The sequence below is a fragment of the Hyla sarda genome, chromosome 2, assembly GCF_029499605.1.
Source record: "Hyla sarda isolate aHylSar1 chromosome 2, aHylSar1.hap1, whole genome shotgun sequence".
Lineage (NCBI taxonomy): Eukaryota > Metazoa > Chordata > Amphibia > Anura > Hylidae > Hyla > Hyla sarda.
The window spans coordinates 323,174,335-323,192,718 of NC_079190.1; the positions used below are offsets into that span (position 1 = coordinate 323,174,335).

At 44.7% G+C, this 18,384-nt stretch overlaps 1 protein-coding gene across 1 annotated transcript in view; it reads left to right on the forward strand.

Moving 5' to 3' along the window:
* The first annotated feature begins 702 nt into the window (after nt 1–702).
* Nucleotides 703–18,384, forward strand: part of GPR61 (G protein-coupled receptor 61) — a 96,664-nt gene continuing 78,982 nt past the window's right edge. The window contains exon 1 of the mRNA XM_056557878.1: nt 703–724. The gene's annotated coding sequence lies outside the window, so the exon portion shown is untranslated. The remainder of the gene's footprint in view (nt 725–18,384) is intronic.

Genomic DNA, 18,384 nt, shown 5'->3' on the forward strand with positions numbered 1-18,384 from the left:
CAATGGTTCCGTTCTTTGCGGTTGTTGCACCTACTGTAAATACAATGTAGCTGCTAGTATTATAACTCTGGGTGGATATAATCATCATGTGCAAGATTTAATCACATGTAGAACTATGCATGTGGTATATTTTATAGAATGTACCTGTAAAAGATTTTATATAGGAAAAACGAAGCGACAATTAAATACACGCTTCCGAGAGCATCTATACACAATTAGAACCGGCAGAGGCACTACTAGATTTATTCTACATATGCAACAAGTTCATAACGGCAAAACTGAACAGCTAAGATTTGCAGGACTTGAGAGGGTTAACTCACCCATAAATGGAGGAGATCGCGAGGCAACTTTGACCCGGACGGAAGCCCGGTGGATATTAAGACTGGAAGCGCAAGGTCCAGCAGGTTTAAATGATAAAGTGGATCTATCTCCCTTCATTGAATGAGAAATATGAAGTATTACTGCAAGTATCCTGTGACTCTATTTTAACTATTTATGATATCATTTGATTATTTTTCACTAATTTCAAGTTTTTTGCTTTTTTTCTTGTGATCACGTGGGCACCAGCTGATCCAATAAAAATACAGGTTGCAATGACGTGAACAGAGGCCGAATGAAGTACACCTGTACGAAACAAACCGGTTAGTCGCCTCTGAGCCTCCCGTTATATCCATCTGTCCACCTGCTTCCTCGCTGTGCCTCCACTTGCTCGGTCATCTCGGCGGTGAGTTGCTGGATCTTTTCTCTTGTTTACCGTATATTTGTTTCTATTTCTTGGATCCTGGCACCACCACTAGTGTTACGCCGAGCGCTCCGGGTCCCCGCTCCTCCCCGGAGCGCTCGCTACACTCTCCTCACTGCAGCGCTCCGGTCAGGTCCACTGACCCGGGGCGCTGCGATACCGTCTCCAGCCGGGATGCGATTCGCGATGCGGGTAGCGCCCGCTCGCGATGCGCACCCCGGCTCCCGTACCTGACTCGCTCTCCGTCGGTCCTGTCCCGGCGCGCGCGGCCCCGCTCCCTAGGGTGCGCGCGCGCCGGGTCTTTGCGATTTAAAGGGCCACTGCGCCGCTGATTGGCGCAGTGGTTCCAATTAGTCTGATCACCTGTGCACTTCCCTATATCACCTCACTTCCCCTGCACTTCCTTGCCGGATCTTGTTGCCATCGTGCCAGTGAAAGCGTTTCCTTGTGTGTTCCTAGCCTGTGTTCCAGACCTCCTGCCGTTGCCCCTGACTACGATCCTTGCTGCCTGCCCCGACCTTCTGCTACGTCCGACCTTGCTTCTGTCTACTCCCTTGTACCGCGCCTTTCTTCAGCAGCCAGAGAGGTTGAGCCGTTGCTAGTGGATACGACCTGGTCACTACCGCCGCAGCAAGACCATCCCGCTTTGCGGCGGGCTCTGGTGAAAACCAGTAGTGACTTAGAACCGATCCACTAGCACGGTCCACGCCAATCCCTCTCTGGCACAGAGGATCCACTACCTGCCAGCCGGCATCGTGACAGTAGATCCGGCCATGGATCCCGCTGAAGTTCCTCTGCCAGTTGTCGCTGACCTCACCACGGTGGTCGCCCAGCAGTCACAACAGATAGCGCAACAAGGCCAACAGCTGTCTCAACTGACCGTTATGCTACAGCAGTTACTACCACAGCTTCAGCAATCATCTCCTCCGCCAGCTCCTGCACCTCCTCCGCAGCGAGTGGCCGCTTCTGGTCTACGCCTATCCTTGCCGGATAAATTTGATGGGGACTCTAAGTTTTGCCGTGGCTTTCTTTCCCAATGTTCCCTGCACTTGGAGATGATGTCGGACCAGTTTCCCACTGAAAGGTCTAAGGTGGCTTTCGTAGTCAGCCTTCTGTCTGGAAAAGCCCTGTCTTGGGCCACACCGCTCTGGGACCGCAATGACCCCGTCACTGCCTCTGTACACTCCTTCTTCTCGGAAATCCGAAGTGTCTTTGAGGAACCTGCCCGAGCCTCTTCTGCTGAGACTGCCCTGTTGAACCTGGTCCAGGGTAATTCTTCCGTTGGCGAGTATGCCGTACAATTCCGTACTCTTGCTTCAGAATTATCCTGGAATAATGAGGCCCTCTGCGCGACCTTTAAAAAAGGCCTATCCAGCAACATTAAAGATGTTCTGGCCGCACGAGAAATCCCTGCTAATCTACATGAACTCATTCACCTAGCCACTCGCATTGACATGCGTTTTTCCGAAAGGCGTCAGGAGCTCCGCCAGGATATGGACTCTGTTCGCACGAGGCGTTTCTTCTCCCCGGCTCCTCTCTCCTCTGGTCCCCTGCAATCTGTTCCTGTGCCTCCCGCCGTGGAGGCTATGCAGGTCGACCGGTCTCGCCTGACACCTCAAGAGAGGACACGACGCCGCATGGAGAATCTCTGCCTGTACTGTGCTAGTACCGAACACTTCCTGAAGGATTGTCCTATCCGTCCTCCCCGCCTGGAAAGACGTACGCTGACTCCGCACAAAGGTGAAACAGTCCTTGATGTCTACTCTGCTTCTCCACGTCTTACTGTGCCTGTGCGGATATCTGTCTCTGCCTTCTCCTTCTCTACTATGGCCTTCTTGGACTCCGGATCTGCAGGAAATTTTATTTTGGCCTCTCTCGTCAACAGGTTCAACATCCCGGTGACCAGTCTCGCCAGTCCCCTCTACATCAATTGTGTAAACAATGAAAGATTGGACTGTACCATACGTTTCCGCACGGAGCCCCTTCTAATCTGCATCGGATCTCATCACGAGAGGATTGAACTTTTGGTCCTCCCCAATTGCACTTCTGAAATTCTCCTTGGACTTCCCTGGCTTCAACTTCATTCCCCAACCCTGGATTGGTCCACTGGGGAGATCAAGAGTTGGGGGCCCTCTTGTTCCAAGGACTGCCTAAAACCGGTTCCCAGTAACCCTTGCCGTGACTCTGTGGTTCCTCCTGTAACCGGTCTCCCTAAGGCCTATATGGACTTTGCGGATGTTTTTTGCAAAAAACAAGCTGAGACTCTACCTCCTCACAGGCCTTATGATTGTCCTATCGACCTCCTCCCGGGCACTACTCCACCCCGGGGCAGAATTTATCCTCTGTCCGCCCCAGAGACTCTTGCCATGTCTGAATACGTCCAGGAAAATTTAAAAAAGGGCTTTATCCGTAAATCCTCCTCTCCTGCCGGAGCCGGATTTTTCTTTGTGTCCAAAAAAGATGGCTCCCTACGTCCTTGCATTGACTACCGCGGTCTTAATAAAATCACGGTTAAGAACCGCTACCCCCTACCCCTCATCTCTGAACTCTTTGATCGCCTCCAAGGTGCCCACATCTTTACCAAACTGGACTTAAGAGGTGCTTATAATCTCATCCGCATCAGAGAGGGGGATGAATGGAAAACGGCATTTAACACCAGAGATGGACACTTTGAGTATCTGGTCATGCCCTTTGGCCTGTGCAACGCCCCTGCCGTCTTCCAAGACTTTGTTAATGAAATTTTTCGTGATCTCTTATACTCCTGTGTTGTTGTATATCTGGACGATATCCTGATTTTTTCTGCCAATCTAGAAGAACACCGCCAGCATGTCCGTATGGTTCTTCAGAGACTTCGTGACAATCAACTCTATGCCAAAATAGAGAAATGTCTGTTTGAATGCCAATCTCTTCCTTTCCTAGGATACTTGGTCTCTGGCCAGGGACTACAAATGGATCCAGACAAACTCTCTGCCGTCTTAGATTGGCCACGCCCCTCCGGACTCCGTGCTATCCAACGTTTTTTGGGGTTCGCCAATTATTACAGGCAATTTATTCCACATTTTTCTACCGTTGTGGCTCCTATCGTGGCTTTAACCAAAAAAAATGCCGATCCCAAGTCTTGGCCTCCTCAAGCGGAAGACGCCTTTAAACGGCTCAAGTCTGCCTTTTCTTCGGCTCCCGTGCTCTCCAGACCTGACCCATCTAAACCCTTCCTATTGGAGGTTGATGCCTCCTCAGTGGGAGCTGGAGCTGTCCTTCTACAAAAAAATTCTTCCGGGCATGCTGTTACTTGTGGTTTTTTTTCTAGGACCTTCTCTCCGGCGGAGAGGAACTACTCCATCGGGGATCGAGAGCTTCTAGCCATTAAATTAGCACTTGAGGAATGGAGGCATCTGCTGGAGGGATCAAGATTTCCAGTTATTATTTACACCGATCACAAGAACCTCTCCTACCTCCAGTCTGCCCAACGGCTGAATCCTCGCCAGGCCAGGTGGTCTCTGTTCTTTGCCCGATTTAATTTTGAAATTCACTTTCGGCCTGCCGATAAGAACATTAGGGCCGATGCTCTCTCTCGTTCCTCGGATGCTTCTGAAGTTGAACTCTCTCCGCAACACATCATTCCTCCTGACTGCCTGATTTCCACTTCTCCAGCCTCCATCAGGCAAACTCCTCCAGGAAAGACCTTTGTTTCTCCACGCCAACGCCTCGGAATCCTCAAATGGGGTCACTCCTCCCATCTCGCAGGTCATGCGGGCATCAAGAAATCTGTGCAACTCATCTCTCGCTTCTATTGGTGGCCGACTCTGGAGACGGATGTTGTGGACTTTGTGCGAGCCTGCACTATCTGTGCCCGGGATAAGACTCCTCGCCAGAAGCCCGCTGGTTTTCTTCATCCTCTGCCTGTCCCCGAACAGCCTTGGTCTCTGATTGGTATGGATTTTATTACTGACTTACCCCCTTCCCGTGGCAACACTGTTATTTGGGTGGTCGTTGATCGATTCTCCAAAATGGCACATTTCATCCCTCTTCCTGGTCTTCCTTCAGCGCCTCAGTTGGCTAAACAATTTTTTGTACACATTTTTCGTCTTCACGGGTTGCCAACGCAGATCGTCTCGGATAGAGGCGTCCAATTCGTGTCTAAATTCTGGAGGGCTCTCTGTAAACAACTCAAGATTAAATTAAATTTTTCTTCTGCATATCATCCTCAATCCAATGGACAAGTAGAAAGAATTAACCAGGTCTTGGGTGATTATTTACGACATTTTGTTTCCTCCCGCCAGGATGACTGGACAGATCTTCTACCATGGGCCGAATTCTCGTATAACTTCAGAGTCTCTGAATCTTCCTCCAAATCCCCATTTTTCGTGGTGTACGGCCGTCACCCTCTTCCCCCCCTCCCTACCCCCTTGCCCTCTGGTCTGCCCGCTGTGGATGAAATTTCTCGTGACCTTTCCATCATATGGAGAGAGACCCAAAATTCTCTCTTACAGGCTTCATCACGCATGAAGAAGTTCGCGGATAAGAAAAGAAGAGCTCCTCCCATTTTTGCCCCTGGAGACAAGGTATGGCTCTCCGCTAAATATGTCCGCTTCCGTGTCCCTAGCTACAAGTTGGGACCACGCTATCTTGGTCCTTTCAAAATTTTGTGCCAGATTAATCCTGTCTCTTACAAACTTCTTCTTCCTCCTTCTCTTCGTATTCCTAATGCCTTTCACGTTTCTCTTCTTAAACCACTTATCATCAACCGTTTCTCTCCCAAATCTGTTCCTCCCACTCCTGTTTCCGGCTCCTCGGACATCTTCTCCGTCAAAGAGATTCTGGCATCCAAAAAGGTCAGAGGGAAAACCTTTTTTTTAGTGGATTGGGAGGGTTGTGGTCCAGAAGAGAGATCCTGGGAACCTGAGGACAATATCCTATACAAAAGTCTGCTCCTCAGGTTCTCAGGCTCTAAGAAGAGGGGGAGACCCAAGGGGGGGGGGGTACTGTTACGCCGAGCGCTCCGGGTCCCCGCTCCTCCCCGGAGCGCTCGCTACACTCTCCTCACTGCAGCGCTCCGGTCAGGTCCACTGACCCGGGGCGCTGCGATACCGCCTCCAGCCGGGATGCGATTCGCGATGCGGGTAGCGCCCGCTCGCGATGCGCACCCCGGCTCCCGTACCTGACTCGCTCTCCGTCGGTCCTGTCCCGGCGCGCGCGGCCCCGCTCCCTAGGGCGCGCGCGCGCCGGGTCTTTGCGATTTAAAGGGCCACTGCGCCGCTGATTGGCGCAGTGGTTCCAATTAGTCTGATCACCTGTGCACTTCCCTATATCACCTCACTTCCCCTGCACTTCCTTGCCGGATCTTGTTGCCATCGTGCCAGTGAAAGCGTTTCCTTGTGTGTTCCTAGCCTGTGTTCCAGACCTCCTGCCGTTGCCCCTGACTACGATCCTTGCTGCCTGCCCCGACCTTCTGCTACGTCCGACCTTGCTTCTGTCTACTCCCTTGTACCGCGCCTTTCTTCAGCAGCCAGAGAGGTTGAGCCGTTGCTAGTGGATACGACCTGGTCACTACCGCCGCAGCAAGACCATCCCGCTTTGCGGCGGGCTCTGGTGAAAACCAGTAGTGACTTAGAACCGATCCACTAGCACGGTCCACGCCAATCCCTCTCTGGCACAGAGGATCCACTACCTGCCAGCCGGCATCGTGACAACTAGACTATAATTTATTACATTGGTTGGACTGCTTTGTTTTTTACCTTTGAGATGTGGACCCCTATTTTTGTTTGTTCACGCTACTTCCACCCTTATACCTACACACGTGTTTTTGTTATGTGCCTCCCTTCACCACTTCTTTATTCATTGTAGATTTGTAAATTACTTCTATTGAAAAATCTTAATCCTTTCAGTACTTATGAGCTTCTGAAGTTAAGGTTGTTCTTTTCTAAGTGCTCTCTGATGACACGTGTCTCGGGAACCGCCCAGTTTAGAAGCAAATCCCCATAGCAAACCTCTTCTAAACTGGGTGGTTTCCGAGACACGTGTCATCAGAGAGCACTTAGACAGAAAAGAACAACCTTAACTTCAGAAGCTCATAAGTACTGAAAGGACTAAGATTTTTAGTAGAAGTAATTTACAAATCTGTTTAACTTTCTGGAGCCTGTTGATATATAAAAAAAAGTTTTTTCCTGGATAACCCCTTTAATTAGCTAAACCAAATAAGACATACATACAAGCATTAATACAATAGTACATACTCTATGATTAGCAAACTAGCATGAATCTAGTGATACATGAATATTTATTGTAGAAATGATACAATCAATATACTTATCCATCCCAGGCTAAGAAGCAGGAGATGTTCCTCTCTTCAAGGAAGATCCAAAGGAAAAAGAGACAGAGGGCCATATGATTTCCAGTGAAATCCACTAATGCCCCACCCCTTTGGCCTAGTGTCCGCCTGCTTTCCTCACATGATGTGGAAAAACAGGTTCTTTAGCCCCGCCTACTGTGGCTGTATGTGAAACTAAACTTTAGACTGTGGGGACAGGGAAATTGATACTAAATGGAATATAATGGATGTAAAAACACATAATTTCAATATCCATAACAATCCCCTTTTTGCGTCGGGTCTTTTCTCGCCTGCATAATTTCCCCCCACTCCCACCCCCCCCCTCTGCATGGCTCTTGGGAGGAGATTATAACTTGTTTTTTTCCCCTTCTGTTGACCGACACTCATTGGTGGGTGCTTTGCCTCCCCCTTCTCAGCATGCGCCTGTCTATGCTTTTTCGACAACTGATACGCTCGGCGACCCTTTATGACCTCTGGCGGATTAATCACCCCTCCGATCGCTCATTTACTTTTTATTCCCACTCTCACAAATTCCACTCCCGTATCGACAATTTTTTCGGTAACCTCCCCATGGTCCGTATGCTCTCTTCTGCCTCTCTGGAGCCTATCTCCTGATTTGACCATAGCCCTGTCCTGATTTCCTTCTCACCCTTTACCACCTCCACACGCCGCTGTCACTGGCACCTCAATGATTCTTTGGTTTAAACTCCCTCTTCCTGGGACTCGATCCAGGCGAGCATAAATACTTATTTTGCCGACAATGAGGCTCTGTGTCTTCTTTGGTGATTTTCTAGGAAGCCCACAAAGTGGTGGTTCGTGGCCACTGTATCGCCTTGGGCTCTTGCTTGAAACCTAATGCCTTGGCTTTCTCCCGGGAATCTATGGCTCAGATCGCTTGCTTAAAATCTCTTCTTTTATCCTCGCCTTCCCTTTCGGTGATGAGGCGTCTGGTTGCGGCGGCGCGATCTCAGTTAAGTGACTTGGTCCTCTACAAGGTGGAGCGCCAACTGCTATATGCTAAACAGTGTTTTTATGAGAAAGGCAACAAGGCGCATACTATGCTGGGGTGAAGCCTTCGGGATTGTGCTGCCACTCAGGCCCCCCCTCTGCTCTGAAGGATCCTTCTGGTACGTACCCTGCATCACCACCCTGACTCTGTTTCTAAACTTTTCTTTGACTACTATCCCAAACTTTATTCCCTCCATACTTAACTCTCCTCAGACCCTGGAGAGAGTGCTGCAACACTTGACTCTTTCCTTTCTAGATGTTGCCTCCCGACTCTTTCAGCGGCTGGCAGAGAGTTGTTGAATGCTCCGATCACTCTTGAAGAGCTCTCAGAGCTTCTCAAGACTCTTCCAGCTTGGCGTTCTCTGGGTCCTGATGGCTTCACTTACTTGTACTATAAGACTTGTTCCCCCATTCTCCTCCCTCGGTTGGTTCCTCTTTCTAACTCCTTCTTGAGGGGAGAGAGAATCCCGCAGACCTTTCTTCACTCTCTGATAACCCTGATTCCCAAGCCTGGCAAAGACCCCCATGAATGCTCGTGCTACCGACCTATCACCCTTCTCAACTCTGATCTGAAGATGTCCTCCAAATTCTTGGCAAACCGCCTTTGGTGCTTTATGCCTTCCCTCATACATAAGGATCAGGTGGGCTTTATCCCATGTCGGCAGAAAGGTGATAACACGAGAAGGGTAGTGGACCTTATTGATGTAGTTAATCGGAGGTTGGAGAAGGCTTTGGTCTTGAGTTTGGATGCTGAGAATGCCTTTGATAGGCTAGGTTGGCCGTTTCTATTTGGTAAAATTTGGTAGCGCTGGCAATTTCCTTACTGCACTGCGGGGTCTCTACTCCTCTCCTACCGCCTCGCTGAAGCTCCCCCATACTTCTTCCTCCACCTTTACTTTATGCAATGGCACTAGGCAGGGATGCCTGTTATCCCCCCTGATCTTCGCTTTGTGTATTGAGCCCCTTGCCACTCTGATCCGGGGGAATCCGGACATTTCTGGTGTCTCACTTCATGGCAGAGACTTCAAGATCTGCCTCTTCGCTTATGACATCTTGCTTACTCTTACTAGCCCCCCTCATTTCTCTGCCTTCCTTAACCCCTTAAGGACCAGGCCCATTTTGGCTTTAAGGACCAGACCAATTTTATTTTAGCATTTTCGTTTTTTCCTCGCCTTCTAAAAATCATAACTCTCTTATATTTCCATCCACAGACCCATATGAGGGCTTATTTTTTGCGTCACCAATTGTACTTGGTAATTACATCACTTATTTTACCATAAAATGTACAGCGCAACCAAACAAATGGTATTTATGTTGAAAAGAAAACCGCAATTTAGCAAATTTTAGAAGGTTTTGTTTTCACGCTGTACACTTTCCGGTAAAAATGACATGTTTTATTTATTCTGTGGGTCAATACGATTAAAATGATGATCTATAATTGTACCGCTTAAAAAAAATCTCAAACCATTTTAACAAAATTAGTATGTTTGAAATTGCTCTATTTTGACCACCTATAACTTTCTCATTTTTGCGTATATGGGGCAATATGAGGGCTAATTTTTTGCGCCATGATCTGTAGTTTAGTACCAATTTTGCTTATGTTTTAATTTTTATTAATTTTTTATTAATTTTTTTTATTTATAAAATGTGACAAGAAAGCAGCAATTTTGGACTTTATTTTTTATTTTTTTACGTTTACGCCGTTCACCATAGGGGATAATTAACAATATATTTTAATAGTTCAGACTTTTACGCACACGGCAATACCAAATATGTGTATTAATTATTTTTTTACGCATTTTTGGGGGTAAAATGGGAAAAACTGATGTTTTTCTTTTTTATTGGGGGAGGGGATTTTTCAAATTGTTTACTTTTTTATATAACATTTTTTACTTTTTTTTTTTACACTTTTTATGTCCCCATAGGGGACTATTCATAGCAAACAGTTGATTGCTAATACTGTTCAGTGCTATGTATAGGTTCTTCTGCTCTGGCCTGCTCGATCTCAGACCAGAGCAGAAGACCCCAGGAGACGGCCGGAGCCAGGTGAGGGGACCTCCATGCTGGATGATCAGATCCCCGCGGCAGCGCTGCGGGCGATCCGATCATCCATTTAAAGTAACACACTGCCGCAGATGCTATGATCTGTATTGATCACGGCCCTGGTGGTGCTCGCAATCATGGTGGCGCGTAAATGTACGTCATGGTGCGCTAAGTACCACGTCACCATGACGTACATTTACGTCCATTGTCGTTAAGGGGTTAAATAAACTGTTACATGTCTATTGCCTAGCCTCTGGCTAAAAAGCTAACCTCGCTTAATCTGAAGCCATTGATCTCACGCTTACAAGCAAATGACTCTTTTCTCTGGTCCTCCTCTGCCATCGCCTACTTGGGTGTGCCGCTCTCTCCTCACTATTCCTCCCAATACTCTGCTAACTAACCTCAACTTTTTCGTGAATTGCTTGACTTGATGGAAAAGTGGAGGTCTCAGTATATTTCCTTTTTTGGACACATTGTGGCGGTTAAGATGACCACTCTCCCTAAGCTTCTCTACTTTTTTGAGACATTGCTGGTGCGGGTTCCTCTGGCTCCGCTGCGCTCCTTCCAGCCGGCTATTTTCCGGTTTATTTGGGATGCCAGGCGACACCGCCACCCCATGTCGGTGATGCTGGCAAGTAGATCCCGTGGGGGGCTTGGTGTCCCAGACGTGATTAAATACTATAGCAGAAAGGAAGGCACAGTGGTCGACACCAAGCCCCAAAATAAAATAGACTACACACCTGCAGAGGAATTTGCAGAGCACAAAGGTGCATACAGTTCTTTTAGAATGCGCCGGTAGAATACTGTAACGGGTGCTGAACCAATCAGAGAATACAGTCCATGCTAAATTCCATAGAAGAAGATGGCAGCACTCACCGATACAGTAGAGAAAATATCTTCTTTATTTCAAAGTGCAGAAGTAAGCATTATGTGCGGCTGGACAAGGACGCCGAACATCGAAATGAGCGGGATAAAGTGTGCTTTGCGCACACGCAACAGCTGTCACCCATTCAATTGATCGATGTTTGGCGTCCGTGTCCGGCCGCACATAATGCTTACTTCTGCACTTTGAAATAAAGAAGATATTCATCCAACTGGCTCCTGTGGTTGGTTCCACTCCCCGCACCTAACTCTCCCCACCAAGGCCCTATGTCGTTTTCCAGATATATATGGACCTGCTGCTTTAGGTGTTTTGGACTTCTCTCCTCTTTCTTGCCTTTACAATCCTTTCTCTACCACCCTGACTTTCCACCTGGATTGACTTCTGGTATGATTTGGGAGTGGGGCTCTAGAGATCTTTTCTGTTGGGCTGATGTGGTAGATCCCCATACTCGCTCGTTCCCACTCTTTAGTCAGCTAGTTTCCCGTTGGGACCTCCCTGCTTCAGCCCATTATACACAACCTCATCATTACTTTTCCCTCCAGACGTAGCTCGCTGACTGTCTCTCTACCTACTGGTTTTGAGAGAGTTGTGTAGGGGTGGTACTCAGACGAAGGAATTGCTCTCCAGTATATACTCTTTTTTGCTGTACAGCCCCCTGATGCCCCCCATCCCATTCCTCCCATTGCTATATGGACCGCTGGGTAGAGGCTCTAAACACTACTATTACTATCCCTCAATGGCAGTGCATATGGGAGTGGGCATCCAAGGAATCTATTTGTACGGCATACAAGGAGACGCAATATGATGCTTAAGGGATGGTATCATACACCGGCCTTACTCAACAAGCTAAATCCTGCTATCCCTCCTCAATGCTGGCAATGTGGTGTGGGTCTGGGCACTGTCTTCCATATATTTTGGTCTTGTCCATTGATTGTTCCTTATTGGGCAAAGGTGCAGGGGTTAGTCCATGCAGTTCTGGGATCTATGGTCCCCCTTGACCCTCTGGTCTTTCTGCTGCACCTGTCTACTATGGCTGTGGCCAAGAAACCGTTCAAGCTCTTTTTGCATATTGTCCTTGCAGCCAAAACTCTCATTGCTAAGCTTTGGAAGTGCACCTTACCCCCGTCAGAGGGCAAACTCCTAGCTAGAATACGTGAGATCCGCTCATTGGAATCACTTACAGCCTCTTTGAATTACGCCCTCCCGACATTCCTATCTATCTGGGATCCGTGGGATAGATTTACTGATAGACGGCCCCCGTGACCTCTCTTCTCTTTCTTCTCCTTGCCTGGAGCACACTTGCACATTTTTTGAGTTGAAATAATTTGCTTTATGCACATTGGCAAATTGGGTTTTGAGCACTTGATGCTGCTGCTTGTTTCATGCTCTTAGCCTTGCTGCCAGCTCTTTTGTAAAATATCAAAATGAATCACAAGAGATTTGGAATGAAACCTGGACATTGTGAATCAATTTATATCTGTTCTGCCAGTGTTCAGAAGAATTCATAAGGGACTCTCAAAGCAGTGTTGGAAATCGTGCAATAAATGTAATGTATGTTACTGTTCTATACATTTATAGAGGACTGACCTCTTTAGCATTTGTAATACATTTTTAATCATGGAACAAAAAAGATGGAGTTTATTTGCTGCCCCTCTGTTATTCCTCTTAAAAAATGTACAAATGATTGGGTATTACTATAGTCTTGTCTAAGAGGTGCTCTCTTACACAGTCAGACTGTCCAATCAGTGCTGGTGGTGTCCGATTTTATTGGGACATGCCCCACTGACAAAGGAAATGGCAACCCCTACTTGTCAAAACCAGAAGGAGAGGACATTGCAGCGATCTATTGAAAAATAGGGGATAGGCTAGGGGGATAACATGTTTAGGGGCGGAGTACCCTATTTGAAATCACAGAGAGGCCATACTTACTAATACAATATTTACTAAAACGTACTAATATTAATATAAGTACAGGTAAAAAAAAACATCCTCAGGATACTAGGCCAACAGTGCTTTTTTCATTTTTCTTCTTTAACTCAGTCTGTCCACCAACACCACCCAGCTGTGTGAAGTGGTGGGTCGGCATGTGCTCTGTGCATTGTCTATGGCGTGCCGGAGATTCACAAGCTCTGTACTCGGATAGGGAATAGGGGATAAGTTTTAGAACTGGAATACCCCTTTCATGTATATCTTGATGTAATGTTTGTGATGCTGTGATTATATCAGACATTCTTCTAAGCCACTGCCTAATTTATGTATTCTTCTGTGTTTTGTTTAGTTAAATAGGCATTTTTAAACTTTTAAAAGTTTACAATTTTTTATGGTTTTTATTCAGCGAAACAATTGTTTCCAAGTTATTCAGATTCCAGTAATCACATACAGTAGTATTCTTCACACAATCTACTGCCTCTATTACCATAAAGTCTAATACATTTTTTCAAGTACAAGAAATGTGGATAAGTCTGTTCAGAAAGTGTGTTGTGGACAAAAATGTTTGTGTTGATCATTTTGCACTTATTGTAAATGATCATTTGTGGTCATTGAGTAGAATTAGGAAAAAGAACATCACTATTGCAATGACACACTACGGGTTCAGGTAGAATGACAACCAGATAAACAAAAGGAGGTATTAACCTCTTACGTGCATATACATCCTGTGTCTGCTCTTGCATTATGAAGTGATGTTGGTGATTCACTGTGAGTGGGGGCTGCCGTTACTCACAGTGTATGAAGCGAGCTGCATTGCTTTATTGTGTTTTCTTGCTCTATTGAGATATATATATATATATATATATATATATATATATATATATATATATATATATATATATTGTGACGATCCGTCTTGGGGATTAGCTCTGGGATCGTCCTGGACCACGCCACAGGATGCGTTTCTTCTCAATAAACCAGCAAACAAACGCTTATAATGCAAATCTGGCACCTTGCCAGTTTTATTAGACAGGTTGCAGGGAAAGAAATAAACAAAAAGCAGGAACAAAACAAAATCCTAGACCGTCTGGTCACTGACTAAACAGATCAGCTTGTCCTGACTAACAACCGCTGAGCTTCCCTCAGCCGGTTAAACATATGTCCCCTGCAACCTTCTACTCACAATTCATGTCACTCTCTTTGAGCCTCTCATAGCTCGGGCTGTGTACTCCTCAGCAGGCTCTGTCTCTCCCCTACAGCCCACATGCTGTCTCCTAGGAAGAGCCTAGATTAGACTGAGTCTCCATCTCATATACACTTCCCTTCCTTCCTGCCTCATTACTTAAGAAGCAGGTGAGAGCTTCTGCAGGGTGAGCCAAGGAAATACACCCTTTCCTTGCCACACTGCCACAATATATATATGTGTTATATGCAACAGTTTATTATGGGATAGCAATTTGCCATTACTGTGACTGTTCTCAAATTGCTCCATATATTCTTGTGCATTACAGCCCATGCTACATATACCTGTATCCTCCTTGCTGTTCTCCTGGTCACATGTAGACTGCCATGTAGCTATATTCTTTGCAATATGCTATCCACTGGCATACATTTGGCTATCTAAAAATTTCCTATACTGTTTCACACAATGCTCATTATGAAGTGCTAGATATATGAACCTTATTGCATATGTATTTTACTATGTCCATAACATATAAGCATTTTCTCATTTATCTTCACACAGACTGAACTTAAGAAAGGTCTGTCTTGGTCCAAAACGTCATTCTTGTACTTGGTTAATTTATAAATGCATTTAAAGTCTGGATGACATATATATGTGTGTGTGTATATATATATATATATATATATATATATATATATATATACATATACATATACAAACACAGGACAGACCAAAAGTTTGGACACACATTCTCATTCAGAGTTTTCTTTATTTTCAAGACTATGAAAATTGTAGATTCAGGCATTAAAACTATGAATTAACACATGTGGAATTATATACCTAACAAAAAAGTGTGAAACAACTGAAAATATGTCATATTCTAGGTTCTTCAAATTAGCCAAAGTAGCCTTTTGCTTTGATTACTGCGTTGCACACTCTTGGCATTCTCTTGCTGAGCTTCAAGAGGTAGTCACCTGAAATGGTTTTCACTTCACAGGTGTGCTGGTGTGGAGGAGGAGGTGTGATGGTGTGGGGGTGCTTTGCTGGTGATACTGTTGGGGATTTATTCAAAATTGAAGGCATACTGAACCAGCATGGCTACCACAGCATCTTGCAGCGGCATGCTATTCCATCCGGTTTGCGTTTAGTTGGACCATCATTTATTTTTCAACAGGACAATGACCCCAAACACACCTCCAGGCTGTGTAAGGGCTATTTGACCAAGAAGGAGAGTGATGGGGTGCTGTGCCAGATGACCTGGCCTCCACAGTCACCGGACCTGAACCCAATCGAGATGGTTTGGGGTGAGCTGGACCGCAGAATGAAGGCAAAAAAGGCCAACAAGTGCTAAGCATCTCTGCGAACTCCTTCAAGACTGTTAGAAGACCATTTCAGATGACTACCTCTTGAAGCTCATCAAGAGAATGCCAAGAGTGTGCAAAGCAGTAATCAAAGTAAAAGGTGGCTAGAACCTACAATATGACATATTTTCACACTTTTTGTTATGTATATAATTCCACATGTGTTAATTCATAGTTTTCATGCCTTCATTGTGAATCTACAATTTTCATAGTCATGAAAATAAAGAAAACTCTGAATGAGAAGGTGTGTCCAAACTTTTGGTCTGTACTGTATATATATATATATGTTATATCTTAATTTTTATTTCAGTTTTCAGAGGTATAACAAAAAAAAAAAACGATGTATAAACATTACGATAATGCCATGCTGTACATAGTAAGCAGGAAAGGTTTACCTTTAAGGCTTACCTTAACAGAGGAAACACAGAGGAAGTCTGGATTAAATATTGATAAAAGAAATGTATATTCTTTTAAATACAACTTTCTTATCACCTAAGGATATAATAAAGTTTGTAGCACATACATCCTCTCTAGTGTGTGCTAACATATTTCAGTTACTTCCAGCATATGTAAATACCCATGGACTACTTTTGCATGTGCCCTTGACCTCCTTACTCTGAGAAAACATTTTCTGTGGCATTGATATTTATGATTGTATAGTAATGGTTTAGACTGACTATAAGTCCATACCATTGCATTTTTTTTGGTGTCAGTCACGGATCATCGACAAGATTTATACATACTATACAGTTGTTTATTTTTAATCAGATAAGCGTGACCTTGGTGATGGTAATTGGGTGTTACTGCAGTGTGTATGTTGTTTCAAGTAGACATTTAATGATTTTATTAATTATCTTTATTAAAAGTTAAGTTTAAGGTTGTCTTATTTCCTGATACTGTCTTTCTGTAAAACTCATGCTGTGATGGGAGTAAAACAACAGAGAAGGCAACAGAAACAAGCATGGTCAAGATGCGGGTTATACATAGTGGGTCAGATTTACTTATTTTATTCTTTGTTTCCAGTATTGAGTATTATAGAATTTAATACAACTGACTGTAATTAGCTTTCCCATAATGTGACCCTAACACCAAACACCACTGACCCTTGTCTACATTGTCCCTAAAAACCTTAATCTTAAAAATTGATATACAAACAGAATGACATTTGGACACAGAGACAACAAACAAGGATTAGAAGTACTGAATTTTAAGAACTAAACAAGAATAAACCAAGAACCAGCTGGACGAACTAGAAACAAATCTATGCTAGAAAAAGGGACTAGAGAAATACAAGGAATTCTAGGTTTAAATGCACAGAGCATACATACACTGTAATCCGCTCTACAGTGAAAAAGTCAAGCCGGCGGACACAGAGAGCAGAGGAGTGTGGAGGTGAGATGATGCTCGGGACTCTGATGCGGGTGCATCCCGCATAACAAGTCCCAGAGCCGTTGGGGGCACAAGATGGGGAGTGCTCACGGCTGGATGGAATGGCCGGAGCATTGCCCCTAACACTTGGGACAGAGTCCCGGGACGGGCAGGAACAGAGGAGAGGGAGCACTCACGGCCAGGATGGATGGCAGGAGTGCTGCCCCTTATACCTATATACATAGTTACGTAGTTCATAAGCTTGAAAAAAGACCAGAGTCCATAAAGTTCAACCTATATCCCTAATGAGTCCCTACTGAGTGGATCCAGAGGAAGACAAATAAAAACTCATACTAGAGGTAAAAATTCCTTCCCGACTCCAAATATGGCAGTATATCCCTGGATCATCAGAACGTCCCTATAAATCTAGTATACATAACCAGCAATGTTATTATTCTCCAAAAATGCATCCAGACCTTTTACATAGTTCCCCATGACCACCTCCTCCGGGGGAGAATTCCACAGTCTCACTGCTCTTACAGTAAAGAACCCCCATCTGTGCTGGTGTAGAAACCTTCTTTCCTCTAGACGTAGAGGATGCCCCCTTGTTATGGATACAGTCCTGGGTATAAATAGATCATGGGAGAGATCTCTGTATTGCCCACTGATATATTTATACATAGTTATTAGGTAACCCCTAAACCTTCTTTTTTCTAAACTAAATAATCCTAATTCGATCCTTTGAATAGACTATAACCCTGCATGTTGACCGCCCAGTCACAGCTATTGTCCAACCAAGTCTCTGTTATACCTACTATGTCATAATTCTTCTCAGACATTATCAACTCCAGTTCATCAGTTTATTGGACAGACTTCTGGCATTAGTCAACATACAATTCAATGGTGTATGGTTTTTTTTTTCCCTATGAGGGCTTGTTTTTTGGGCCACTAATTTTACTTTGTAATGACATCAATCATTTCACCACAAAATCTACAGCGAAATCAGAAAAAAAAAATTATGGGGCAAAATTGAAAAAAAAAATAAAACAATGTGCACTTTTCAGTAAAAATGACACCTTATCTTTATTCTGTAGGTCCATACGGTTACAAGGATACCTAATTTATATAGGTTTTTATTTTATTTTACTACTAAAACTATAACTATATGCACCAAAATTAGTATGTTTAAAATTGTCAACTTCTGACCCCTATAACTTTTTTATTTTTCATTATATAGCGATGTATGAGGGCTCCTTTTTTATGCCATGATCTGAAGTTTTTATCAGGACCATTTTTATTTTGATGGCACCTTTTTGATCGCATTTTATTAAATTTTTTTCTAGTATATGAAGTGACCAAAAATACGCATTTCTGGACTTTGGATTTTTTTTTTTTACGCTTGCGCCTTTAACAGTGCGGTTTAATTAACATTATATTTTAATAGTTCGGACATTTATGCACGTGGTAATACCACACATGTTTATTTATTTATTTTATTTGAAAGAGGGGGATGATTTAAACTTTTATTAGGGAAGGGGT